Consider the following 27,598-nt stretch of genomic DNA (forward strand, 5'->3'; position numbering starts at 1 on the left):
CTGGCTGGGGAGCGGGCTTCCCGTGCCAGCTCTGTAATGTCCAATGCAGAATGCATAAACAATGCTTGGAATCAGCAAGTGGAAACCTGGCTCTGTAGCCAACCAGCTGTGCCACTTCTCTTGGAGAGGAGTCGTGGGTGCCAGTCCCTGATTCCTGTATTGTTCTACCAGGCTATGAGATGGAAAGTGGGCATCACACTTCCTGTCATTTTTTTAAAAATTGAACTCAGTAACATGGATGCAAATTAGTTATGGGTCTTCCTGTTATCAGTAGCGGTCTTTCCAAGGATTTAGGGTGAGTGTAGTTGCCTCTCAGCGGCAATTTGAATCACTAGATTGCTTATTCAGCCGTTAGGTGTGGTAGAATCATGTCTCTATGCATGCAGCGAAACCCTAGTGTAGACTCACAGGGAAATTTTCAGCCCACAGTGGAATTGTTAAATGAGTTTTGTGGGAGGAACTAGTGAAAAACCAGTTTTAATTATGATTTGGAACAAAGGTGGTTAAATACCGAACCTGGATCACAGCCATAGGGTAAAAAATTGTTGAGCTCTGGTTTTTTGATGCTAAAGAGCCAAAGTTTATCACAGAGTATTGTGTGTGATTTGTGGCTCACAGTGGTAATGGGGGAGTAAAAATGGATATTCTTATGGACTTCTTTGGTGTCTGTGTCTATTGCATGGTTGCCCATTATTACAAGGGGATTGACTCAATAGCCCAGGTAGTCCATTCCAGTCCTGTTACAAACAGTACAGGACAAGTAATAAACCATGAAGATTTATTCCAAATCTGAAATTAAGATTAAAGGCAAGATTTTAACCATACTGATTTTGGAAAACTCTGTTTTTGGGTGCCTAACTTTGCAAGGCAAATATTCAGAACGTGACCCAAGTTAGGCATATAATGATGGAGGCTCAACAAATCATTATCTCCCAAATCACTAATTAATGTTAAAAACCATGGCCCAAAGTCTCTTTCTAGGTGTTCTATCTTGCATGGCTACTACGGCTTTGCTAGTAAACTTTAAGGAATACAGAAAGAAGGAATGAATCCACATGGAGTTGGATATTTGCTATTTAACCTTCAGATTAATTGGGGAGCACTGTTTCATCATATGCCTTTAACTGCAACTGACCTACAGCATATCAAAACTTCCTCAGGAGGAAGAGAGCAAAAAATCCCACCTAGTGCAGGGCTACCCTCCTGTCTCTCCTGTTCTATAAACACTGAGAGGGCTGCTTTATCCCCTTCCCTCCTCTTTCCCTCCAAAACTTGGAGTGAGAAAAGGGAGAAGGTCCTAGTGTAGTACTCCCCCTTGGCCTGGGAGAGGTGGGTGAAGACCGAGCTGGCTCACAATTTTTTGGGGTCCCCTGCAAGAAATAGTTTTGGGGCTCCCTGAGCGGCTGAAGAAGCCAGCAGCTGTGGTGTCAGCGGTGAGGTGGGGGGTGGCAAGCTGGCGTTGGCAGGGGGTGGTGGGGGTGCCGAGTGGTCAGATGTGAAGCTGGGGCTATGGAGCTGAAGAGACAGTGCCGAAGCCCCAGTTTGGGGCCCAGGGCAAAGCCTGCAGTGGTAGCCCACCCTCACCCTGTGCACAGATCCGGGAGGGCACATGTGCTCCCCCCCACGCTTGCTGGACATGCATGCAGTGGCAGCAGCCACCCTTTCCCTGTCCCTGCGCCCCCCAAATGAGCCCCTCCTGGGTCTGTTTCACATCCCAACGCAGTTAGGCAGCACCCTGTTGGTGCCCCCTTTGCTTTGGTGCCTTGAGGCAGTTGCCCCACTTGCCTCCTGTTTCCTATGGCACTGTGAAGAGATGTGGGGCCCGAATGGATCGAGCTATGGGGGGAGGCAGAGCAGGTGTGGGCCAGAACCAGCATGGGCACAAGGAGCCAGAATGAATCACGGCCGAGGTGAGGCTGATGATCAGAGATCCTGGTTTTCTCTGATAAAAAAAAAAAACTCCTTAATCTTTGGATTGAAAAAAGTAACCCAAAACCCACATTTTCCCATGATTAAAATGAATGTTGGGTTACTTTTTTCAATCCCAAAACGAGGGATTTTTTTTTTAAATCAGAGAAAACCAGGATCCCTGCTGATGATAACCCGGCACCCTTCTACGACCACTTGGCACCATCACAACCTTGATTCGGCCTTTTCAAGCCAGCTGCAGGCAGGACGTGATGTGGGCCACGCACTTGCAAAAGCCAAATGCCCACGAGGTCCCCTGTGGAGTTGCCCAGCCCTTCACGTGAATGCCACCCCGCTAGGGCCCCGAGTCCGGGCGCCCGGGCCCTGGGGGCACCTGCTCCTGCACCCCCCGCCCGCCTGGGAGCGGGCCGGCCTGGAGGAGGCGGGAAGGGCAGCGATGTCAGTGCCAGGGGCGAGGAGGAGGCGGGAGCGGCTCTGCTCGGGAGGAGCCTGTCCAGCGTGAGACAGCACATTCCCGCACCGCGGCAGAGATCCGGCTGCAGTCGCAGGCTCCACACAGCAGCAGCCATTTGGGATCCAGCTGCTCCGTGAGCACCGGGCTTCTTCCACCCCCTCCCTGCAGCCCCGGCCCCAGAGGCCCGAAGCTCCTTCTGCAGGTGCCCGGCGGCACGGCCAGGTAAAGCCCAGCCGGGGGCAAGGATGCTGGCGCTCCGGGGATGCAGGGCTCCGAGATCAGGGAGGATGCGTGTTGCAGCGGCAGCAGGTCCGAGAGGAAGGGAGCTGAAACCTGATCTCTCCCTTCGACCATCCCCTTGGTTGTATGAGAGCATCTAGCCAGCGGGGAGGGAGAGCCCGAGGCAGGCAGCCACCCCACTCCCCGGGAAAGCTCGGGACCTCGCTGCGGTGGCGTCTGGTGGGGAAGGATGCATGGACCCAGCTTGGGGTGGGGGATCAAGCTGGACACGTCCTGTTTTCTTCACCCGCAGAGGGATGGGTCAGGGCATTTCCAGCGCTAAAGTCCGTCTCTCTCTGGCCCACGGATCAAAGGAGGTGTGGGAGGGCATCATGAACCCCGTCATTGTTTTCAACACGGTGCCCCCTGTTCCCATCCGAGTCCACAGCAAGGTCTGTTCATGTGCCCGCCCCATCAGAACAGGTGCCATCTGCTCCGCTGGGTGTGGTGGGGAGGAGATGGAGTGATTCTTCCAACAACTCGTTTTTGCTGCAGCCCTGGAGAGGTTAAAGCAAAAATAGTTCCCTGTGCTTGATTTCCTGCGTAACTGCAAGCTTTCTAAAATCCACCAAAGCCAGGAGAATGAGACTTCTGTTTGGAAAATAGCTCTGCACAACAGGGAGAGTTTAGGATGAGAGAGAACCCTTTTTCCTATGATTAGTGAGTTTTAATACCTTTCTCAGTATGATGTTGTTATAGTTATGGCCTTCTGTTGCTGGGAATCCCCATGGGTCAGCAGACAGCATAAAGCCTCTGTATGTATTATTGAGTGGCACAACATATGGTTGCTCATGCTAGCATGGATACAAAGTACAACACTTTTCTGTATATTCAGATGCTACAGAATGTAAATAGACCAAAGAATTCCAGCCTAATATTGTAGCAGTGATGCAGTGGAAAGGGCTGACATGAGTTAGGCTTCAGACACTTACACCCGGTAATTTATCTTAACCTATAATTTCTCTTAATATGAAGAAAGAAAATGACCTCTAAAAGTATCCCAAATAGTCAACCATGCAAGATGGCAAAAGTCTGTCAGGGAGGGAATAGAGAGAGAAAAAAAGAAAGAAAGTGTCTTCTACTAGATAATGTTATCAAGCCTCTGGATAGAATTCTACCACTGCTATTTATTAAGGCACAATAGCTTGCCACATTGTTAATGCAGTTATTGTCTTTCTGTATGGGGGGAGATAGCTCCTTCCACATCTCCTTTCCCCACTGTTTATTCCTCTTATCACTTAAAATCCCTAATGGCAATTCCCCATGTTCCCGAGAGAGATAAGACACCCTCTAGCGTTTAACAATACCTGTGAACCCTTCTTTTGGTGAGTCTCACAGGTGTTCACAGTACAAAATATTAGCTTTTCCCCAGAAAGTAACATATATCTCTGTACTCCCATGGGAACAAACTTTGAGTGGACTTTAATAAATGCCAGCCCCTGGTGTAGACCAATGGTGCTCAACTCATGCAGGTCTGCATATCCTCTGGCTGGATCCGGAGCACAAAGCTGTATCATCTGGCCAATGAGGATGGAATTTGGTGGCCGCAGTATTAATTGCTGCCACTTCTCCCACCCCAGAGACAGGCCTATGGGCTGAATGACATGGCTCTATGCTCCTGATCTGGCCCATGAGTCCAGAAATTTGATGGCAGGATGAGCAGTGGCAGCATTCAATGCTGTGGCTCCAGGAGCTGTGGCAATTAATGCTGTCATGGCTCACAACACTGCAAAATTTCTGGATTTGTGAGGAGTCCCATGGGCCAGACGACAAGGCTGTATGGTCTGGATCTGGTCTGTGGACCATATCTTGGTCACTTCTGCTATAGACTCTATGGATCTTGATAATAATATCCTTCTTTCTTTCCTTGCTTGCATGGATGAATAGGGAGAAAAGATTAATAACGTTGATATTTAAAGTGACACCAGTGGCAGCTGTATTAGCACCCACTTGGGATCAATAAAGCAAATTACCCCTTCTTTCAGAATCTTTTCAATTTAATGTAATCTTATATTTTTACAGATTTTATTTTGGAGACCTCAGGGAATCACGGCAAGCAACTGATGAGGGACTTCCCTGGGTTGGGAAAATCCTGGCTACTGGTCCCTGCTGCCAGGATTATTTCTTTTTTTAACCAATAACTGCTTAATGTAAATGATATAAAGAGTCCTGCTAAAGGCATGGGTGGATCTAGGATTTTGAAAAGGGTTCATCATCACATATACCACATTTTTCTCCAGTTAAAGAAAAACTAGATGTTTTACTGACGTGTAGGGTTTAGCACTATATTGTTCAGTTTAAGATTAAAGCAAAAACAACTATAACTATTGGAGTAGTAATATACTAGATTAAAAAATACAACAAACTAGGCAAAAATAGTCAATAGATATTGTTTCATTCGTTTTTAGTTGTTATGGTTAAATGTCTCATTTAGATTTATAAAAAAAATCTAGTCTTCTTGAGCATCTTCACAGTGCCTCCAATATTTCACTGTCAGTCATTTCTACACTTGAGTTAATATTACCACACCTGAGTTACCAGGAATGGCTAACAGACAGTAAAATGGAAGAAGAAAGGATAGTTTGCATAGGGGAATGTCAAGACCATTAAAAAGGATAGAGGGTTCTTAACACCTGTTGAGTAGAGAGAGATTAGCAGGAATCAGAGAATGATAACAAGCCATGAAGGTAATTGACCAATTGACTCAGTGATGCACCGGTAGAAATGCTGCTTCCTGGCCCAGGCAGTTGGTTTTAAAACTTGGGTAGAGTAGGAATCAAAGGGGAGTTTAACTGCACCCTTCCATCCACTTCTTTATCTGCCCCTGGTAAGAGGGCCCAGAACCTAGACTCTCCCTCTAGTCATTTTGTGCTCTGCTCACCAGACTACAGATTCAGGCTTCCTGCTTCTTGCCATCTTCCTGTCCATATGACAGTAGCACTGTTGGTTGTTGTAAGAGGGGCCAAGCCCTATTATCAAGAGTAAGGCTAGGCAGTAGAGTTAGAAAGGTGTAGCGTCCTAGATAATAAGCAGCTGGTAGCTAATTAAGTAATGGCCTGCTGAGGAGACCAAGAAAAGATACCTATAGCCCAGGTCAAGTGTTTGGAAGGAAGAGTCAGGGACTAGGTAAACCCTGTACAAGTGGCAAACAGAGCATTTTGACCTGGACAGAGCTGGAGGATGGAACTCATTTGGAAGCAGAAAGAAGCAGTGCTAGGGACTTGGGACTGACCCTGGCTGTGCCAGCTGTAGGAGTTCCCTGTGGTGAGTGGAGAAACAGCATGGGAGATGGGAGGAACTGTTCATAGGCTCAGGAAGGCCTGAGCGGGGAGAAGCCAGCAGAACTGTGTAGAAGCATGGGGAAAACTTAGAAGAAAGGCACCCCAGCTACATTTCACTGTCTGGGTTTTGCTTTATGTTGCTGTCAAGGCTGTGAGGCATGGGAGTAGCTGAAGGGGAGGAAAGGAGGCTACTGAAGATGCGCCACATAAGGGCTTAGGTGGTTCAATTGGTGGGCTGCTAGAGGCCTTGGGGACCAAGACTGGGGGGGGGAGGGAGTAGGACACCGTGGACCACCATTCTGGTTCTCTGGAGGCATGCTCCTAGACTTAATAACAACAGAGGTGTGGCAGGTGAAGATAAGGAGGACCTGGAGTGACCCCAGAGTGGAGGGGTGGGATTAGAGTAGCCACAAGGAGGTGCCATGCCCATTGCTGGCAGTGGATCCTGTTACAGTTGCCCAGTGGCTTGACTTCAACAAGAAGAGTAAAGGGTGCCATCATGCAGGGGTATCTGTAGTTTAGTGGTAGGAGGACACTCCAGTAAGTGAGAGATGGGGATTTGAATTGCCTGAAGCTAAAGAGAGCTTAGAATTCTGGTCTCCTATTTTTGGGCATATGCTTTAACCACTAGACTTCAGGAAAAAGATGGATGGTGGTCCTGTAGCTGGCTGTGTTTTTGTTGAGTGAGAGTGGCTGTGGGTACTGTGCTTTTATGTTTACCTCAATGCTGCCACTGTAATTTAAATGTTCTTTATGGGCATTTAATGGGTTGTGTTTTTCTGGAGACTTGAGCAGAGTTAAAGCACTTCTCCAGGTAGGAACTGATTTGCTCTGAGCGTAGTTAGGAGTAAGGTGCTTAGATGGTCTTCATGGATCACTTCTGAGCCTGGTCAGAGGCCCAAGTATATGCACTTAGGGATTTTGTCAGGTTATAAAGGAGCCACCTAATGCAAGTGGGTGTCTAAGAGGTTTTGTTGCTTCTGGAATAAGGTTGATGTGAAAAATAATATGTTGGTTTCTTAAAAATATTTTTATATAAATTTTTATATAAATATATTTATAATATATATAAATATATATATAAACACACATACTCCATTCCATATAAATAGATATATCTCAGTCTTTTAAATTCTGCCTAACTCTCATTGATGTGCCTATTTTGATGATTTGTATCTGGTCAGTCATGCTGCTGGAGAAGAAAATGAGAGATTCTTATAGATTTAGTGGGATGCATTCCTACAGAGTGCTATCAGTAAACTGTTGTGACTACCATCTGAAATCAGGACCCAGAGCCCCATCCTACTTAAATCTTTTTTTACTGACTTCATGGGCTTTGAGTGAGGTCTTGCGTGATTACTATGGTGTGCCCTACATATGTGCAATTGTATTATCTGATGAAAAATCAGTGTCCAGATGAATGTTGTGAGTCTCAGCAGTTGAAGTAAATGTACCTTTCACTGCCTGTATGTCAGCTCCCCTGGCCTGGGGAAACTAGACTGCATTATCCCATTGTGCATCTTCTCTAAAGTCTTTATGGTTCAGGGAGCATTACACAACTTCCTCCCTTTCTGTCTGCCTCTTTCTTCCCTCCATCATTCTTTTTCTCTCCCTACTGCTCTTCTTATCTTTATTTTAATTTTTGCCTTCATTTTCTCTGTCACTCTCTCCACATTATCTTTTATAGTGTCAGAGCTACCATGGGATTTTGAATTCCAGCATAGCAGCAACTCCATATTTTCTGCTCCTGGCCTGGTTCATCCTGGATTTAATTTTCAACCCTCCCCAAGGACCAGCATTTTATGCTGATGCTTTAGATATAGAAATTGGGAGTTTATGCTTGGCATAATTATTTTTCATTTGAAAATGAAATGTAAAATATATGTACATGAGCTGTGTATAATGGTTAAGCTTAATATTTTTAGATTGAATCTGATATAAAAACTAAGTAATCCTTCCAAACTATACTTTAAAATGCTTTCCAGTACTACTAAATACTAATCATTAATAGGTCACAGACCACATGCAGGGAGAATATAACTCTCCCTAGCATTAGACAGCTAAACCCTTCTAGGCTGTATCCATTAACTCAAACCACAGCTTTTAAAATGAACAGGGAGTAGTATTAAATCCATACTACTTGATGTATTTCCTTGATTTTTACTTTGCCCATTAGGCCACCACTATTTGGTCAGAGCAGTTACCACCTCAGTTGTTAATCTGGGCAAATGCATTTTGCATCTAAGCAGAAACTAAATTTTTAATTAATAAAACAGGGGTTATGTCGAAAAATGTGGATTTTTTTCCGAAAGTGCAGATTCCTCTATTTGAGAGTCTAACCTTTTTGTGGTGGTATGCAGGACTGTGTTTCTGACTCTTTATTCATGGTAATGTATTAGGAAGATTTTTCCTTTTGCTTTTCACAACAATAAGAGGACGTTGAGAGGATTATCTGCCTATAAATTCATGTGTCCTATCCACAGTACACATCAGCTTTTGCACAAATGATATAAAAGAACTATCATCCTCATTAGTCATGCTCTTCTAAGTTGTACAGCTGTGTGGTGTATTGTATGGGGGTTTTTTGGGTCAGTTTGTCTAGAGTTGCATATTTGGCTATGCTGATTTATAACCAAGCCCTTAAGGATTCAGGATTGTAATTTGCTCTTGAATATATACAAGAACTTATCTCTGAGTACTAACTGTTTGTTTAGGGAATTTCAACCTGCTTCACCACCTCCTGCATGTGAACACAAAAACAGCTGTGAACCAACCTAGATAAAGGCAGTCTATGTTATATATACATTCTTTTGCTAGGACTATTAAAAATGAATGGCTTAAGTCTTTTAACCTTTTGGAACTATGAGAAAATAGACTTAAATTGTACCTCCTCATGTGTGCGTATCTATTTAAGTGTATAATCTGTTGCATTTGGCAGTGTTTGTGAATGTTGCCTCTGTTTTTCACCATATCCAGAATAATATTAAAAAATTGTGCTGATAGGGTAGAACAGGATTGTAATAAACACACCAAAAAGTGGTGTCATTCTGTATTTGTGTTGAGGAAGTCTGTGGAAAGACTGCTATACAATATTTCCTTTTGGTTAACAGTGAGGAAACAGAAGAAAGACTACTTTATTACCATTATTAGGCCTTCATATACTTTGAAATATATGTAAATTCAACATTTTTATATTTACCATTTTTGTCTGATAATTCTGAACAAAATCTATTTTGTTTTGTGTTGTCAGTCTAAGCACAGAACTTGAAAAGAAACATCATTGTCTTTACTGTGAATGACCAAAAGTGAAAAAGATGAAACACTACAGTCATTTAGCTAATGCACTTCATGAATTTTACAGTAATATTTTCTTTATGCAGTTTACTATGGCTGTACTCTTTTTATTTTCTTGCTTAAAATATTTATATTATAAAAATACATTTGAGACCAGAGAGAGGAAGAAATATGAAAGCAGCTTTGGTATGTGAACCACCAAAAGCAAAAGTAATATGTATATATTCCAAATATGAATGCTAATCTCACCAGTCCTAGCTCAATCTTAGATCCCCTCAATGTTGCTTTGTCCTTTCTGTAGGCCTGATTCTGATTTCATTCACACTAGTGCAGCACCATACTTAGACTCTTGGTGGCCCCAATGAACGTTTAGTATTTGCACTTCCTTTACCAGAGATAACAATAATAGTAATAAAAAATTACCATTTTTGGGCCCCTTTTCTGTCTGGGCCCCTGGGGCTGCCATCCAATTCGCCTGTGCCTGTGTCTAGCCCTGCACCAGTGCAAGTCAAGTACCCCTTTAATGAAATCAAGGGAATTGCACTGGTGCAAAACCTCTTCTGATATTACTGGTATGTAAAGCCTGATTTTGTTTTCAGAAAAGTGGTTTAATAAAGCATGATCAACACGGGTGCATTGGGTCCTTTTTTCTTTTGAGAGGCATCTATGAAAAAGATGTTCTCTTCTTTAGGAAATTGGACTGGAACTCAGGGATGCAATTTTTTTGTCTTTATCACAGACTTTCTCTGTAGCCCTGGACCAGGGCTGAAAAAGGGTTTAGTGCTGTAGTATCTAAGTCCCAAACTGTGATCCTCAAAATCCCTCTAACTCAAAGAGTGTTTAGAATCCACAAGTGCCTTATTTGGGTTGCTAAGTTCTTTCTAGACATATCTCGAAGTACCTTCATCTTAGCATTTAAGGCCCATCAAAATCCACAAACCATGAAGTATTCTGCCTCTTTCTCCTGAGAGACCTTGTCCCTCTTAATGGGCAGCCTCAGAGCAGACAGGGCTCCATGGACGATAGTGGCATTTGTGAGATTTCTCTCCTTAGTTCAATAATCTAGTGGTTGGAGGACTCACCTGGGTTGTGGAAGATCAATACACAATTCCTTTCTGTATCACCTTTGGTAAAAAACCCACAGCCTGGTGGTTAGGGCATTCTGAGGTGGGCATGCTACCAGTGCCTCCAGTTTCACTGTGCAGTAAACTAAAACCTTAAGATTTTCGGCACCGGAGAGCATGGGAGGGCAAATGCACATCTTTGTAGCCTAGTGGCTAGGGCACCCAATTCATAAAAGTTGTTTTCCCTATTCCCAGAATTATTTTTCAAATTTCCACTAGATAATTAAATAAAATCCAAGGAAGGGCTACAACCTACCTTTGCCTCTGCTTCTCAGCAGAAGGACCTAACCAATAGGTTAATACTTTATGATTACAGTCTTTCTCCTGCTTTTCCTGACCCACCAAAAACATCTTAAATGCTTTTCCACACAACAATACACGTTCAACAGAACATCTTCAAGCTGTCCATCTACCAAAGTTCCACAATAGCCTATAGCCAGATTGTTAGTGCAGATGCATGGGAAGTGGTCTCTACAGGACAAACAGGCAACGGAATCCATGTCTTCCACATCTTAGTGAACCCATTGGATAAAAAGTGGGCACCACCATTTCCTTTCCTCAGTGACTGTATTTTAAAACTAAGAAAAGACCCACCTCAGTTTTTGAGAGATTGCTTTGGGAGAAGGTTTCAGGCTAAGTGCCAGAGAGAGGCAGGATGTAAAACTTACTCCTGCCCTCAAATTTCCTATTGCGCAGCTTAGATTGTAACCTGATCAGTGTGCTGGGGTTTTTTTGGATCTCATTGAGTTGTCTTTTCTCCCTGTGCATTGCATAATGTGGCTAAATCAGGGTTGTGGATTTTACAGTGAACGGTCAGACACCTGATACTGTAGTGCTGAGCATCACAGTACCTAAATCTCTTTGTGATCTCCACCTTTCTCTACATCAGTCCTCTATCTGTAAAACTGGGATAATACTTCTTTTTCCTATATTTCCTTTTAAATTATATATTGCTCACGGCAGGAGTATCTCTTACTATGTGTCGGCAGATCATCTACGATAATGTGGACTTGAACTCAAATGGGGCATTTTGACGCTACTGTAATGCAAATGTACTTATGCAAATATACTAATAATATAATTCTGCAGGAGGTCAAATATATTATAAATACAATTTTTCCAGGGTAACTATAGACCTATTTGGTGGACCCAAAATGCAAAGTCTGGATTGGAACCTTTCAAAAGGCAGGTGGCATTTAAAGTCAGGGTTCAGGTTCGGGTTCACCTCTATCTTTAAACTATGCACATCTTTTTATTTTTGTTGTGGTTAGCATTATATTTTAGGAAATATTACAGTTTTATTTTAGTGTGTCCTTTCCCCCTTGTGAAGGACAGCATGGATGACTGGCTGAGGTGTTTGTTTTCTCACTTACATTGCTTTGTGTTTGAAGAACAGGGCAAATTTCATATAGTCTGAATTAAATGTCAGTGTTATAGCCTCTACTGCTTTGGAAATTTTGAGAACTTGTAAAAGATAGAATAAGGACTTCTTCCAGCTAATGCCAGTTACTACTTTCTTTAGGCATCTTAATTTTTTTTAAATAAATTAAATATGCCTATGGTGTTTGTGTGTTTGTACTTTTTCAGTTCTAGTGGCATACTGTAGAAAACAGCTGCAAAGCATATTTTTGTTTTGAAATGGAATTAATTTCTGGGGCAAATTCAACAATGCAAGTTATATGTCAACAGCGCACCTTTATCTTTAGTAGCGGTATGTCAGGCTTTTGTCACAATTGGATTAGGATCTGAATATGAAATTTCTTTTAAGTTTTGGATATGAGAAGTTAAGTGGAATGTATCCATTTTCCAGGGTTTTGCTAACATCTGGCTTTCAAATAGTGTTTAAAAGGAAAATTATAAGTTGTGAGTTCAGCAACAACACTCTGGATGCTGCTGTGCTGAACTAACAGTTATTTATTATTATAACTCTCCAGGATCATATCCCGGGTGGATCTTAACAATTGCCCTAGTAGATGTATGCAGATCTTATACCTGCTCTGCCTCTGACTTGACCCTGTCCAGTCCTGTAAAGGGACAGGAACCAAGAATGCCTCTGGCTCCTCATGGCAGAAAACAGGGAGTCCCCAATGCTGCAAAATGGCGACAAGCAGCTGAATCCTGCAGTGCTGAGCGTGAGGGTTTGGCCTTTAAGGGACAGTACAAGGAAAACACAATAACACACAACACCGCTCCCCCCTAGACAGAATAGTTGCCCAACCATTTGAGAGGACTCTGCTTCCGTTGTGGTCTTTCCGTAGAGCTGGACTCAGTGAGGGGTTCAGCAGATGATAACCCTGTCAGCCTATCTGGAGACTCAATGGCGATGCTTCCAGTGCTTATCTGGAGGCTCACCAGCGACGATGGTGATGGCAAAGGGTTTCCATTGGTGGAAACAGGTAAGCACTTCCCCAATGAATCCATGTCTGTTGGCAGTGGATTGGTGCTTGGAGATTGCTCAGGTGTAGAGTTATTGGTAGGAGAACGCCCACACAGCTGGTCCACATGATGTCCAAACTTGTGTGTCATCAGTCTGGACGTATATGATACAGGTCCTGTGGCACTTACAATTGTAGACTGAACCCACTGCGAGCCTGTTCCATAGTTCTGAGCAAACACAGTCTCTTGTGGAACGAAAAGATGTATGCCAATGTGGAGTCCAACTCCTTTTCTTTCCGAAACTGCATGTCTCTCACAAGGTCTGGGTTAACAAGGTCAAGGTATGTCTTGAGACAACGATCCATAAGAAGCTCTGATGGGCTGGATCCTGTTGTAGGGCAAGGAATTACATGTTGAGCAAACATAAATCTGGCCAGTCTGGTAGCCCATTGGCCTGCGGCCTGCGAGGTGCAATGGTAACAGTTCAAATGAGGTTGTGGCTGGCAAAATCTTGGAACTCTGCTTAGGTGAATGTGCTGCCATTATCAGAAACAATAGTGTCAGGCACCCCATGGGTTGTGAACAGCTGATGGAGAGCTGTTATAGTGGCAGTTGGTGTAAGAGTTGAGACAGTAATCACTTCAAGCCATTTTGAGTACTAGTCAACAACAATTTTTTCAACATCTTGATCAATGATTTTGATGGGGGAGTGAAAAGCTCGTTGTCCAAGTTCATGGATGACACCAAGTGTGGCCACACCAGAAAAGAGGTTGCTGATCCAGGCAGACCCGAACAGGCTAGAGAGTTGGGCAGACTGGAACCAGATGAAGTTTAACACTTCCAAGTGTAAGGTGCTCCATCTGGGGGCAAATAACCTTCAACATACATACAGGCTTGGACGTGACAGCCTGACTTGCACCATGGCTGAACGGGACCTAGGAGTAATGATTGACCACTGCATGAATGTGAGCCATCAGTGTGATGCGGTGGCCAGCAGGGCAAACAACATGCTGGCATGCATCAACCAATGCATCTCATGTAAAACTAAGGAAGTGATATTCCTACTATACCTGGCACTGGTGAGACCGCAGTTGGAGTACTGCATCCTTTCTGGGTGCCACACTTCAATAAGGATGTGGAAAAACTTAAGAGAGTCCAGAGAAGAGCTACCTATATGATCAGGAACTTGCAAGGCAAGCCATCCGAGGAAATGCTGAGGGACCTGGGCCTCTTTAGCCTAAAGAAGAGAAGGTTGAGAGGGGACTTGATAGCGGCTTACTTCTATATCAGAGGAGTGCATCAGGAGCTTGGCGAACAACTTAGCCAATTCTCTAGGATTCCCCTGGGAAGACCAGGACCAATGGATACAAACTCCTGGAAGGCTGCATCAGGCTGAATACCAGGAAAAACTCCTTCACAGTCAGGGTGTCCAGACTGTGGGATAAACTCCCTCCAGAGGTGGTTCAGTCACCTACCCTGGAGGTTTTCAAGAGGAGACTGGATAGTTGTCTTCCTGCCTAGAGTAGAGTGGGGGGGCTGGACCCGATGATCTGCAAGGTCCCTTCCAGCCCCATGCAATCTATGAATTAAAAAGTTCTTACCTTGAAAAAGGCCAGCAGAATCCATGTGGATGCATGACCAGCATTCCCTTGTCATTTCCCAAGAGAATACTGGTGCCTTCGGTGGATTAGGACCGGTTGCTTGACAAATGCTGCACTCCCTCACAACCCTTTCTATATCATTGTCCATACCTGGCCACCATACATAACTTTTAGCCAGCCCTTTCATCCTCACAATACCTGGGTGTGTTGTGTGCAGTGTTGTCAGTATGATTTGGTGTCTTGCTTCTGGAATTATGACGCTATTTCCCCACAAGAGGCAACCCTTGTGGGCAAACAGCTCATGCTGACATGATGAAAATGGCTTGAATTCCTCAGCCAATTTGTCTGCAGACCAGTTCCTTCACACCCAGTTGAGGACATGGGCAAGTATAGGGTCTTTTGCAGTCTTCCTTGCTATCTGATCAGTCTGAAGAGGGGCTTGTGGCATAGATTCCAGCATGAGGACTTCCGCTGGCGGAGGAGTAGCACAATCAGGTATTTGTAGTGGTAGGTAGCTTAATGCATCAGCATTTGCAATCATTTTCACTGGTTTGTACATGAGTGTATAGTCATATACGTTTAGCGTTATGTTCCAGTGTTGCATACAGGGAGACAAAATGGGAGAAGTTGGTTTGTCCATAGTAAAAATTCCAAGAAGGAGTTTGTGGTCTGTTTGGATTTCGAATTTGCAGCCATAAACATAATTGTGAAATTTTTTAACTCTTGCAATGATTGCCAATGCTTCTTTATAAATCTGTGCATAGTTCTTCTTGGCTGAAGTCATTGTTCTTGAGTAAAATGCAACGGGTGTGTTCGTGCCATCAGGGAATATGTGACTGAGGACAGCATCAACACCAAATGGTGAGGCATCACAAGTAATGGGCAGTGGTTTCTGCTTATCACAGTGAACAAGGACAAAATCTGATGTCAGCAACTTCTTGATGCCTTGGAATGCTTCATTGTGCTGGCAAGTCCATTTCCACTGAGCTCCTTTATCCAGTAAGCAATGAAGGGGTTCTGCTATGGTGGCTTTGTCTTTTAAGAAGATGTGATAGAATCACAGAAAAGTAGGGTTAAAAGGGACCTCAGGAGGTCATCAGGTCCAACCCCCTGCTCAAAGCAGGACTATTGCCAACAAGATCATCCCAGCCAACACTTTGTCTATCCAGGTCTTAAAAACCCTTCAAGGCCAAAATTCCATGATCCCTCTGGGTAGCCTGTTTTAGTGTTTTACTACCCTCCTAGTGAAAAAGTTTCTCCTAATATCTAACCTAAACTTCCCTTGCTGCAACTTGAAATCATGGTTCCTTGTTCTGTTATCTGCCACTGCTGAGAATAGTCTATCTCCTTCCTTTTTGGAACCACCCTTCACACAGTTGAAGGCTGTCCTCAGTCTTCTATTCTCCAGACTAAATAAGCCCAGTTCACTCAGCCTTTCCTCAGAAGTTGTGTGCCCCAGCCCCCTAACCATTTTCATTGCCCTCTGCCTGACTGTCTTCAATCTGTCCACATCTGATAAAAATTGAGAAGTCCTAAGAAGGCTTGAAGATCCTGTCTGCATTTTGATATAGGGGCATCTTGTATTGCTTGTACCTTGTCTTCAACTAGGTGAATGCCAGAAGCATCAATCTGATATCCCAGAAAGTTGATACTGGAAACTCCCAGTTGACATTTCTCTCTTTTTACTCTGAGACCTGCTTTATCGAATCTCTGTAAAATTTCTCTGAGTCTCTCAGTGAGTTTCTCTCTAGACAGCTCCATGATCAACACATCATCAAAGTATGGAACAACTCTGGGAATTCCTGCTAGCCTTTTCTCCATGAACCATTGGAAAATTCTTGGTGCCACAGAAATTCCAAACTCGAGGCCTTTGACACGGCACAGTCCCCAGCGTGTAATTATTTTTTGGGCCTCAGCAGCCTTATCATCCACTATGAATTGCTGATAGGCCTGCGTGTGGTCAAGTTTGGCAAAAACCTTCCCTCCTGCAAGAACAGAAGGTAACTAGTTAATGGCAGGCACTGGGTGCAGGTCCTGCTTAAGTGCTTTATTAACAGTGCACTTGTAATCCCCACAGATGAGAGCACTGCCGGTAGGAACAACTGGTGTGACCCAGCTTGTATGTACGATTAGCTTGAGGACCCCTTGTGCAATAAGCCGATGTAATTCTGCATCAATTTTTGGCCGCTGTGCAAAAGGTACATTGTGAGCCTTCAGGAAGATAGGGGCTATTGCAGGATTCATTTGGAACGTCACAGGTGGACCAGAGTAAATTCCTAATTCCTCAGAGAATACCTGGGGAAACTCCTGTGCAAACCTTTCCAGACTTTCTCTGCAGAGACTGCATGCCTCGAATACCGATTCCCAGTGGTGAGAACCAGTTTCTTCCTGGAAGACCTTTGCGGGAACCCTTAGTGACAATGAGGAGTTAGACACTGTCTATTAGATCCATACTGGACATCTGCACTGCAGCTACGCAAAGTTTCCACAGTATGTCCATTGTAGTCATGTAGGTGACACTCAGGTTTCAATAACTTGGGGAGAGAGTGTCAAAACAACTGGAAGAATGTATTTTCATCTATGAGGATACTCCCCAACATGAGTCCATTTCCATTTTGCACTTCTTTCCATTTATTACTACAGTTGAAATCATCTTAAAACCTTGAGTTTCAACAACACCAACATTTTAAATCAAATACAGTTTTTACACCTCACAAAAGGGAGAACTGTAAGCTGTGAGTGGTGTGGGGGTGAAAACATTTGCCACAGTCTTTTTGTCTCCTGGAACTGGCCTTTGAGCAGCAAACCCTCTCTACATGGCCCTTCTTCATGCAGGCGTGACACTCTGCATTCTTAAACCTGCACTCCCTTCGTCTGTGTTGGCTGCCACAATTCGGACGTGTGTGGGTTAATTGGCTTACGTGGTGCTGTTGGTGAGGGTATAATCCGCTGAATTTCCTGGCGATAATCTGATTCTTGATCTTTCGGGAGTAAGTGGACATTGCTGGAGAACGCCTGGTGAGTTTCTCTCATGTTATGAGATGCTGCTTTAGCTGCCAAGGCTTTTTCTTGTGCAGTAGCCAAGGTCAAATTTGGTTCAGAGAGCAGGCAACATTGGATTGCTTCATCTTGAACCCCACAGATGAGACAATTGTGAAGTAGGTCATCCAGGAGATCCCCAAACTCACAACATTCGGCAAGGCGATGGAGCTCAGCTAGGTAATCTGCTATGCCTTTGCTGGCATTTTGGTTCCGTTTAAAAAAAAATAAAATCTCTGCAGGGTAACAGATGGCCTTGGGCAATAATGTGCCTTTAGCAGGGTAATTAATTCAGCATAAAACTTAGTGTTTGGTAAGGCAGGTGCTGTGAGGGAATGAACAGTGGCAAATGTTTTGGCACCACAGACTGTCAGGAGGATCATGTGCTTCTGTGCTGGGTTTTCCACTTTGTTGGTTTCCAGGTAATAGGATAGCTTTTCTGCATAAGAGTCCCAAAAAGCTGGCTGGCTCGCATTGAATTCTTCTGTGTGACCCAATCTGACCATTTAAACTAACATGAACTGTAAAAGAGAGAAAAGAAGAAGAAAAAACACCTTCCCTCTGATCACAAAACACAGCCTGGTCTCAGAAAGTCATCCCACAATCTAGGGGTGTCATTTCTTTTCAGCAAAGCATCTCATCCTTGTCGCCAGATGATACGTTGTGAGTTCAACAACAACACTCTGGACACTCCTGGGTTGAACTAACAGTAACTTATTATTATAACTCTGGGATCATATCCAGGGTGGATCTTAACAATTGCCCTAGTAGATGTATGCAGATCTTATACCCACTCTGCCTCTGATTTGACCCTGTCCAGTCCTGTGCAGGGACAGGAACCAAGAATGCCTCTGGCTCCTCATGGCAGAAAACAGGGAGTCCCCAGTGCTGCAAAACTGCCACAAGCAATTGAACCCTGCAGTGCTGAGCATGAGGGTTTGGCTTTAAAGGGACAGTACAAGGAAAACACAGTAAGACACAACAGAAAATAGGAAAAAAAGAGAGAACCTGGTGGAAGACAACGGATTTAAAAAAAAATATCAACAAAACAGGTTCCTGTGGAAATGTCTATTTGTTGGAACTGAAACTTTTTGTAGGAGTATACTAATTGTGATGAGGCAGGGTGGAACTCCTGGTCAAAAACAGAAAATAAGAAACTAAAACAGCAAATGGCTCTCGGCTTTTTTACATGTGCTCCAAGGGTAGGGATGAGGCACTAATTAAAGTGCCTGCAGTATCTCGTGTATCAGTGTCCCTGTATTTCAAAATGGCCGTGGGGCGCTTTAACTAAAGCTCCTTGAATGAGATTAGTTAAAGCACCCCCACCACCATTTTGAAACACAGGGACACTGATACACAAAATGCGGAGGCTGGCTGGAGCGTGCTCAGTAGCATGCTCCAGCAGACTCGATTAATTGAGTCTGCTCCGACACACTGTAATTACAGCATGTTGGAGCAGCCTCCCTGCACATGTACAAACACCTTTTTGTCTTTAAAGTGCTCACTTTTGAGATGGGGACACAAGTCCCTGCTATGTCCCTAATTTACTCCGGGGACATAAACCTGAGTCTCCCACCTGAGTCTCCCACATAAACCTGAATCTCCCCAAACCTGGAATATGGTATCTGCAGTCCTGTGGTAGATCTCTCCCAGTCTCTTTTGCTGGAACTGTCCTACTCTGTAAATTCACTAGGCTAAGAACTAATTCAGGTTCGCCTCCTCCTACCTCCTATTCAGCTATTTATACAAAGTGAAACAGGGCTAACAAGAGAGATTTCCCCCTGCAAGACAGCTGCCCCTTGCCTGATGGTGAGGCCTTCAATATAGGAGAATAGCATGGACTTTAACCTAGGTATTTCATATCTGAGGTGAGGACCCTAAACAAAAAACTATTGGCTATTTTAGAGTAGGACTTATTTGTTCCATGAAAAAGTTTGAAAGATCTTGGTTTTTGTTCTGATGCAAAACAGGATTTAAATTTCCACATATCTGCTATAAAGAGAAATGACAAATCCATGTCATATATCATGGAGATAAACTAATATGCAGAAAGTTAACACAAAATAGATAAGAATTCATCCATTTATGTTCTAGTTCAGTGATTCTCAACCTGTGGAACTGATGTTACTTTTGTGAGTCCACTCACATTTCCCATCTCTAGTATCTACCAAATTAGATTTTGCTGTTGGTCTCCATCACCAAAATTGCCCCAAATATTGTTGTCAATTTTTTGAGATGCCTTAGTCGAATTTTCATAAAAGATTGTGTGGCATACCTTATGAGACCCATTAAGAAGTAGCTGAATATGGAGAATGGGAAGATTCATAACTCCAGTGAGGTGCTCCTCAATCATAAGTACCAGTATTCTTTTTACCCTACATTAATGAAAGAAAACGGGTTGAGATGAAGAACCTGACAATTCATACATACACTTGTCCTATATTCCATACATGATCAAAGCAGGATATTTGCAGGCTCACCATTTATTAGACATTACTGTCACAGGATTCTTAAGCTCTAACTATACACAGCAGTACAGATGGGCCAGTTATTAAGTAGGTGTAAATCAGTGTTGATGTTCCTCTGAGGTTATTAAGGTATTAGAAGACCTCTTTGCTAGTTTAGCTTTCTTTGAATTGATCAGCACCACCAATACCATGGAAATCAACATGAGCAGAGCACATTCATCAGGGAATCCTGAGCAATGCTGAAACAGTAACTGAATTTTGTTATAGACCAGGTCAGAATATTGTGCATATCCCTCTGTGCCTCCATCGTATTGCCACCAAATACAAAACAGCCAATTCATGTCAACCTTAATGAACCTTTCATGGAACTGTGATTTATTATATGTGAAAAGACTGTGATAAATTTGAAAGGTCATGGAAGGACAGGATGAAGTGAAAGAGATACAGTACTGATATTTTGCATACTACTGGAAGAACTGATAGTAACATTAGAGTTTTGTGGTATACTACCTTGTAGACACCTCCTAATTCTGCCTTAACAGAGTTTATCTAATTCAGGTGCCATTATATACGAAGAATAATCAAAACATGAAGTGGTATAAGATATAAAAACTATATTTGAGCAACTGTGTCTATCTTTTATACCCTTTCAGCTGCAAAATAAATAAACAAGAGTTGCGGTAACCTGTTGCATAGCAACAGTGAGGAAGCTCAGCACCAAAACTTTGGATGCTCTTATTTGAAAACCTTTCTATAACAAAGTGCCAGACGCTTGTCCATCTGCTTTTAATTCTAAAAAATAAAGAAGAAAATGGAACAGTCCCTGAAATCCAAGCTTTGATAGCTGTTTTCTTATTTTCAGATAATTAAGCAGGAGCTTGAGTGGATTTGCTAGTTTTGCCTAAAGGATAAATACCGAACAGTTAACCTCCATATATTCCATTCCCCTGTACTTCCCCTTATTCATCATAGAGGAAATATCTCAAATACTGCAAAAACTAACTCTGGAATTGCAAATATGTAGGCAAGGCATGATCATGACTATATTCAGATGTGCATTTTTAGAGCTACAAGTGTTGCAGCCCTTTGAATTACTGCTAAAATATAGTGCTACCATGTTCAGCTATTCAGGGGCTGTCTTCTAGAGGTCTACAAAATCACTGCAAAAGCATGTTCTTCAGCCACGATCTGATAGGGGTGGCTCTGTCTCTCCTCTCCCCACTGTTGAGGGGAGCTTATCAGTAAGCCCATCCTTGACAGTCATATCTCTCAGCAGTGGGAAGACCAAAGGGAAGGCATCTGTCACAGTGGCAGCACCACTGTGGCCAGCTGTGATAGTGATGGCAGCATTGCTCCCCATTGTGGTGGCAGCATTGCTCCCCATCTTTGCTGAGCCTAGTCCTACTCCTGCACTCACTGACAAATAGGTCAAGATCAGTGGGCTGTCATAGAGCCCACTGCAGCCACTCTCCCACCCTGCCCCCTTTGAGCAGGGGTGGGTGGGAGAACGGAGCAATGTGGAATACTGGGGGTCTGCAAGATGCCTTGTATCTCTACATGTAATGGTCCAGAGAAAATGTAGTGATACCAGGAAGCTCCTGTTTTACTCAGAAACATTTCTGTAGTGCTGTCACTATGTTTGTAGCACAACAGGCAGAGTGCATGTCTGAACACTTACTTTTTGTAATGCTACCAGAGGATACGTAGTACTACAAAAGGCTAAACATAGCCTCTATTACTACTGACACACCTGGTTTACTTTACACATATGAATAATTGCACTGAATCCAGTATAATTTTTGTTATGTGATCAAAATAGACAAATGTTCATATGTTTATCAGAAATCTACATTCAGGCAGACAATTAGTACCCCACTGCTTTGCCAGTTTATAGTGTAAGGCAGAGGAGGTGGCAACATGTAGCAATTAAACCGTTCCCAAATGTCACTGACTGGGACCTGATTCATAGTTGATGCACATCAGAGAATGCCCTAGTATTCCAGGTAGAGCGGTTACCTTTTAGACATTTGCTGTGCTGTGACTGACATCAGGGGGTGGGAGAGAGAACCCATCCACTGCCTCATGGTAGCTGAGGGAGCATGGGGAATGCTTATTCCTGTGCTTTGGGGCTACCAGGAGGTGGATCACTTGTGGCTGGGAGTATTTTAACTTTTCTGCTTTCTCTTCTGTTCTAAATGTGAGTTCAGTAGCCTGCTCTTTACCAAACTCTGTGGTGTGCTTGCCTGATTTGTTGTACCCAGGAGGGGTACATAGTTGGACTCAGGAATGTAACTTGGGAGGGACAAGCAGGGAACAGTCCTGGGCGCTGGAACTGTGAACCTATGGGGAGTCCTTTTCCTGGAAACAGCTGCACAGTAGCCTAATAATACTGCACAGTAGCGTTTTAGCACTGTTTGTGCTGTGGCATGCTACTGTGCAGTATTATTAGGTTACTGCACAGTTAGTGTCTCATGTAGATGCATCATGTGGGTACTTCCATTCAGAAGCACTACGGGAAGAATATTGCCCAGTCTTTCACTTCGTATACAGTATCTTAGATCACTGTAGGGATGGAAAGGACCTTGGTTCTATGGTTTTTTCATCATGAGCCCTTACCTCACAGGACTGTGACCTAACCACTAGTTTAGCTTCTCTGCACGAGGGGATGCTTTTCACTCCCCATCTTCAAGTGGTGCCGCCATATGAAAAGAATTCAGCATTCATTGGGCCAATGAGCAGGACCATAATCCTTAGCCCAAGAGTTGGGGCACTCACCCAGATTTATATCCTAGAGCACTGCCCGAGCAAAAGGGGAGGCCTGGGTTCCCATCTTTACTCCAGTGGCTGCTTATATATGTCATCCAATGGCTTTTTAATATAAAATGCATAAACAGCTCTTGGAACAGGGATAGGAATCCAGATCTATCTCTTCCATATTTGCTACAGGATAGCTTAGGTGCCTGGTCCCAGTCCCAATGCTGTCTTCAATATTTGCACTGAGTTGATAAGAAATTACCCTAGAAGCTCCAGTAGGGATCCCTAGACCCTGAGAGCATGTCCAGATGAGTGCGCACATGCATTTCCCTGGGGACAAAAGTGCACATAGCACTTATCCATGGGGAACAACCCTGAATGCATGCTCTGGTGTGTGTCAAATAGTCCCAGGTGGGGTAGGGGAGACTGGGTCCAGCACATGGGCTAGCTCCAGCAGCTTTCCCTGGAGTTCTGGGAGCCTCCTGGGGCTGCAGCAGTGGCAATCTGGGTGCACAGAGCTTGCCTGGCAGCTGGAGTATGGCTCTAGCCAGCCAGGCTCCAGTTTCAGGAGTGAAACTATGCACACTGTTGCCACAGGTGCTGCTCCACTTTTTTTTTTTTTAGATACTGGGATTTTCTGGTATCTAATTTTTGCTCTGCACTGCAAATATGCAGCATGGAGAACCTTTTCCTATGTGCTGCATGAATTTTGTGGTGCCTCAGAAGCTTTTGAGTCGCTGCAAAGTGCATGTGTGCATTCAGCTGGACATGCCCTGAGAACTTTAGCCTTTCATTCACTATTGAAGTGCTCTGAGTAGAACCAGTGTGTTGCGTGTTGATAATTAGATTCTGAGATGCCTGACTTCCCCCAAGCATTGCACTGAGAGCTTAGGCACCTGAGAGCTGTGGATTCCACTCTAATAGCAAGTGCCTGCAAGTTAGGCATTGTTGTGATTCTGAGTGGCTTAATGCCCAAGTCCTTTTGTAGACTTAACCCTTAGTATCTTTCCTTCCATTTGCTATTTTTAAAATGTGGTTAGAGCTTACGGGGGTGTTGCGTGGCTAACTGTATCTAAGACTATGATGCCCTCTGATTTTAAATAGATAAAGGTTATGTAAGTACCTAGGACACAGACCCAGTTCCAGCGACCACAAAGCCAGTTATATATTCCCATACACTGTTGTGAATTAAGCAGTTCATAGACCTTCTGCAGAGTGGAAAATTAAATACAATTTTTAAACAACCTTTCTGTAGAATTGGATTTGACACATGCAGGTCAATACAGTGTAGCAGGCTTACCTTTCCCAGCTTGGGTTGAGTCCCAGGCTTGCGATTTTGCTGTTTTGATTGGTGGACCCATCCACCAGTCAGAAGGCAGCAAGAGGAGTGAAGTCACGCCCCTTTCCTGTGGGGAGTAGGAGAGAAGTTCCCCCCAGACCTGACTGAAGACTGCAACACTGTCAGCTCAGGAAGACTTCAGGGGCAGAGCCCTGAAGAGTATAAAAGGCGCTGTGTGCCCAGCATGAGGGAGACGCGTCCAGGACGGAGAAGAGAGAAGGGCGGGGCTTAGAAGAGCTGAGGAGAGCCGCTCAGCAGGGCGAAGCTGTAGCCCAAAAATGCCCCTGAAGACTTGGATCAGCGGGGAAAGGCGGACGGCTCCAGCAGCTAGGCTCTCAGTGCGCAGCATGACGCATGGCACCCAGACCCTGGGAGCTGTGTGAGGCGGCTTGAGTCTGCAACCTCTGGCATGCAGCCAGAGACATGATGGACAGGCCACTGCACAGAGCAGGATCTTTGGAGGACTTGGGTGGCTTAGGTCCCCCAACCCTGGTACAAGGCTGGGAGCTCAGTGCAGGAGGCACTGTATGGAGGGTCTGGGAGCAGACTGAGCCCAGTGCTTCACGAGGCGGCCCAGGCTTCCAACCCATAGCATAAGGTTGAGTCCAGGGAGCCAGATGGTGCTTGGCCTACTGAGCCAGCAGACAGGGCCAAGCCAGAGGCCCCTGAAGCCCTGCATAGCAGAGCCCCGTTCCAGGGGACAGCAACCCCCCGAAGCCCACTGCTGGCAAGAGAACAGCTTGGCGCAGAGGATGAGGGCCACCCTCCAGGAACAAATTTATTTCCATTAACTTATTGCAAGGAAAATAAACACTCTCTCTCTCTCTCCCCTGACTGTCCTCGCCTGGTTCTACAGGAACAGAGGGAAACTGAGTGGTTCCCCCACAGCATACCCGCCAGCTAACAATTCCCTTCAACTGGAAAAGAGGAGTATATACCCAAGTAGACCTGGGCTACAATAGGAACTTTTCACTTCCTGGAAGAAAATACAGACTGCTGAGTAGGTAATTGGCAACAAATGCAATTATTAAAAACAAATAATATATTCAGCATCGATATATTGCCTCATTCCTCATCAATTATATATGTAGAATTTTTTTTGTCTCTCAGATCATAGCAGAGATTCTCTGGTCATTTGAATCCCGGTAGTCTATCTGGAAGACTACAGAATTATAGGAATATAGCTAAGAAGAGCATATCCAGAGATAAATGTCTCAGAGTTCTTTTTACAGGCTTAAACAGACAATGTTCTCAGGCTAATGTATGCATCTTTGCTGGATATAAGATATATTTTTATTACAAACAGTGTCATAATGTAATAGAACACCATAGGTTTTTTTACAATAAAGAATGTGTGAAAGATTAAATAGCTGTTGCTTATTCTGGACAAGGCCATTTAGCTTTCATGACATTAAGAGAACTACTTTGTGTCAGATAGCAGTGAATAGGTTTCCAAACAGAAAGGGAAGCTAAACCATCAAGGATTCTGTCATCAGCTTTAAACTAAAATTTGCATATTTTTTGCTTAGAAACAGGATCCCACTCACTGTTGCCCAACTGCAGGACTGAAAAAAACAAACAAAAAACCAAACCCTCTATCTGGCCTAAGAGGCTCCTAAGGGGAACTTGTAAAATTCAAATGCATGAAACAGATTAGGAAAATAACCTCAGATAGGACTGCGGCTCTGCTACCACATGGACCACAAATCCTAGCACTGGTTGAAAGGAGATACCAATATTATCATTAGAAAAAAAATCTGTATTATTTTTCAGCTATCTTCAGTAACCTTATACTGACTGATCACAAAAAATATTGTTGTTAAAGGGGATATTACTTTGGGTTATTTGTGTTGAATACAGTTAGTCATTGTTTTCAGAATGAGAAAAAAACAAGTGCTTTTATTTCTTTATGAATGGAGCCAAGAGTAGGCAGGAATAATCTGTTGACTATCAAAGATTAAGGCCACCTGCGTATGTAATATGCACATAGGGGGTCAAGCTTGTTAACTGGTTTAATATCCCTTGTGCTCCCAGTCCCAATACTGTTTTCATCATTTGTATTGAGTTAATAAGAAATCACCCTGGAAGCTCCAGCAGGGCTCTCTGGACCCTGAGCAACCAGAGAACTTTAGCCCTTCATTTACTGTTAAAGTGGTTTAACTGCTGGTGTGTTTGAACTATGACATCAGTCTGAAGATCTTTTTTTTCTATGACTTACCCTATACAGCTCAATTTTATGCTAAAGGTTTAGAGAGTGGGATACCTTTGGCATAGGCTGCAGATGCTTTAGATCCTTTTCCTATCACTACAGCTACCTGGTAGGGGAAATACCGTGACCACCAAGGTGATTTTCCTTCCGGCTGATTTTCTTATTGGCTGGGGAAAACCACAGGGAGGTAGTACCCTGACTGAGGTAATGCATAGTTAGCCTCCGACTTCCACTTCCAGTGGGAAGATCTCGGCTATACGCTGACTTCATGGAAATGGCAGACTCCTCCCTAGCTTGCTCCTGTGGCCATACAGCTGAGGGCAAGTGAAACTCAGGGGCCTCCAAATCCCAAGCCTCTGGGCTTGGATCTGCATGTAGGATGCCAGCCAAAGGATTTGGAAGCATCTGAAGTCCTAGGTGGGGATGGAGGATGCTTGCCAATAGCCGGTCCACATCTGGTTCTTGAATGACTCATGGATTCGGAATTGATTTGGCTGATTTGACTTGTGAGACAAAAAAAATTCCTTTAAAAAAAATCGCTACAGGTACAGCTGTACCTGCTGTGTGGTTGTTACATTATGCTCCATTTTAAACTGATACCCCCCCCATCTACAAAAAGAATGTTTTCAAAGACAACCTAATCATTTCGGCTAGTAGTATATTTAGTGTACAGAACCCTCTATAGCATGAACCAATTATACATTTATTGTTTCAATGAAAAAATTCTTGTCAATGTGGAGAAATTTATGACCAGTGGAAGTGTTGTATCATTTTTAGTGTGTACATATACAGATCTGATAGCCAATCAATGCAGTTTCTAATGAGAGCTATATCTTAATTAGTATTAATGGAGGGTTACCTATTTAAATTTCTCATGCATTGAGCAAATAACAAACTATGGTATGAACATGACATTTGCATTGATCTGATTGTTCCTGAGCTGTAATGGGGCTGTGGTCAATAATGCATGAATTGCCAATACAAAAGGGTGTAATTAACTTTTTATGCTAGAGTCTACATTAGTATCCCTGAAGGAATCTATAAATAAACTGCTATTGAGCAAATCTCTACTGATGCTATTATATAATAATCTGTGGTGACTCTGAAGCTGATGTTACAGTCAGAATAAACAATGTGTGATTTAAGTCAAAGATTGGTGAAGCATTTTTGTGGATTAGTGATCAGATTGGCTTTAGGTGCCCTTTTGAGATCTGTTTCTGCTTGTGTCAGACATTGGCAGAGTCCCTTCTCTTCTCATTTGGAAGGCATGTTCTAATGGCAGTACAGAATGGTAGAATTTCAAAAGCATCTTAAGGTTACATTGTCAAGGCTTTGTACAAGTCCTTCACTGGGGAGTAAATTTCATAGATTTCATAGACATTAGGGCTGGAAGGGACCTCGGGAGATCATTGAGTCCAGCCCCCTGCCCAAAGGGCAGGAAGTCAGCTGGG

General features: G+C 43.7%; 1 protein-coding gene across 4 annotated transcripts in view; it reads left to right on the plus strand.

The window, feature by feature from the left end:
- Nucleotides 1–2,403: 2,403 nt before the first annotated feature.
- Nucleotides 2,404–27,598, plus strand: part of DYNC1I1 (dynein cytoplasmic 1 intermediate chain 1) — a 286,334-nt gene continuing 261,139 nt past the window's right edge. For 2 of the 4 annotated variants that reach the window (XM_019533589.1, XM_019533608.1), the window contains exon 1: nt 2,404–2,605. The gene's annotated coding sequence lies outside the window, so the exon portion shown is untranslated. The remainder of the gene's footprint in view (nt 2,606–27,598) is intronic. The other 2 variants (XM_019533617.1, XM_019533598.1) reach the window with 2 other exon arrangements.

The sequence above is a fragment of the Crocodylus porosus genome, unplaced genomic scaffold (assembly GCF_001723895.1).
Source record: "Crocodylus porosus isolate Cpor-Errol unplaced genomic scaffold, CroPor_comp1, whole genome shotgun sequence".
Taxonomy (NCBI): domain Eukaryota; kingdom Metazoa; phylum Chordata; order Crocodylia; family Crocodylidae; genus Crocodylus; species Crocodylus porosus.